This window comes from Chrysochloris asiatica, unplaced genomic scaffold (assembly GCF_000296735.1).
Source record: "Chrysochloris asiatica unplaced genomic scaffold, ChrAsi1.0 scaffold00018, whole genome shotgun sequence".
NCBI lineage: Eukaryota > Metazoa > Chordata > Mammalia > Afrosoricida > Chrysochloridae > Chrysochloris > Chrysochloris asiatica.
In genome coordinates this window covers 15301467-15303198 of record NW_006408536.1, presented here as the reverse complement: position 1 = coordinate 15303198, position 1732 = coordinate 15301467, and positions in this window count along the sequence as shown.

The window sequence follows — 1732 nt, the reverse complement described above, 5'->3', positions numbered from 1 at the left end:
AACCAACAAGAACAGAAAACAACCAGAGATTCACATATGTGGCAGCACCTCCCAGAACTAAATCGACAAAAGGAAAAGTCGAGAACAGAACAAAACTCTTAAGAACAAACTCAGAGAATCTGGGAGGTAAGTCTATGATCAAAACAATTACAATGTAAAAGAAGGTAAGCACATAGGAATAGAGATCCAGATGGTGAGAAGGTCAGGTAAATTACAGGACAAAATAGACTACACAAAGTGGAGGGAAAAGTTAATGGACTATAAGGTAACCTCAAAGAAAATTCACACTTCACAACATACCAAGAAAATGAAAATCCAAGAAGAACATGGAAACATTAAAACGATGAGGAAAATCACAAGAACACAAAAAGCATGAACTCAGCAAAGGAATGCATAGAGAAAAAAGAAAGCAGCAACGCCACAAAAAAAACCAACAAACATATGGCAGCAATTAATCCATACCTATTGATAATTACACTGAATATAAACAGATTAAATGCACCAGTTAAGAGATGGAGGGTGGCAGAATGGATAAGAAAACAAGATCCTTCAATATGCTTTCTGCAAGAGACACATCTTACACACAGAGATAAAAACAGATTAAAAGTCAAAGGATGGAAAAAAATATACCAAGCTAATTGCAATAAAAAACAAATAGGAGTGGTAGTACTAATCTCTGTTAAAATAAAATTTAAGGCAAAAACCAATCTAATAGAAAAGATGGACATTATCTCATGATTAAAGGGACAAATGAACAAGATGACATAACCACAATAAATATCTATGCTCCAAATGAAAGAGCTCCAAAATTTATAAACCAAACTCTAATAGATTTGAAGAAAGAAATAGACAAATCTACAATAATTATGGGCGATTTTAATGCACCGCTTTCAAAAATGGATAGAACAACCAGAAAGAAACTTGACAAAGACACCAAAGAACTAAACAACACAATCAGCCAAGTGGACCTCATAGATGTGTACAGAGCATTCAACCCAACAACAGCACAATATACATTCTTTTCCAGCGAGACCATGTGTTAGGCCACAAAACAAACCTCCATTAATTTACAAATATCAAAATACTACAAAGCATCTTCTCAGACCACAATGCTAGCAAATTAGAAATCAACAATAGGAAGACCAAGGAAATAAAAGTCAAATACATGGAAACTGAATAACACCCTTTTGAAAAAGCGACTGGGTAGTAGAAGAAATTAAACGTGAACTCACAAAGTTCCTAGAAACAAATGAGAACGAAAATACAATATGCCAAAATCTTTGGGACACAGCGAAAGCGGTGCTGTGAGGACAATTTATTGCAATAAATGCACACATCCAAAAAGAAGAGAAAACCAAAATTAACACAGTATCTACAACAATTAGAAATAGACCAACAGAGGGAATCTACAGTCACCAAAAGAAAAGAAATAATAAAGATTAGAGAAGAAACAAATGAGATAGAAAACAGAAAAACTATAGAGAGAATCAACAGGACAAGAAGCTTTGAAAGGATTAACAAAATTGACAAACCACTGGCAAACTTAACAAAAAAAAAGAGGGAGAAGACACAAATAACACACATTAGAAACCACATGGGCAATGTCACAACAGAACCAAAGGAAATCAAAAGGATAATAACAGAATACTATGAAAAGCTGTATTCCAACAAAGTTGAAAACTTAGAAAAGATGGATACATTTTTAGAAAAACACGACCTACCTAAATTTACA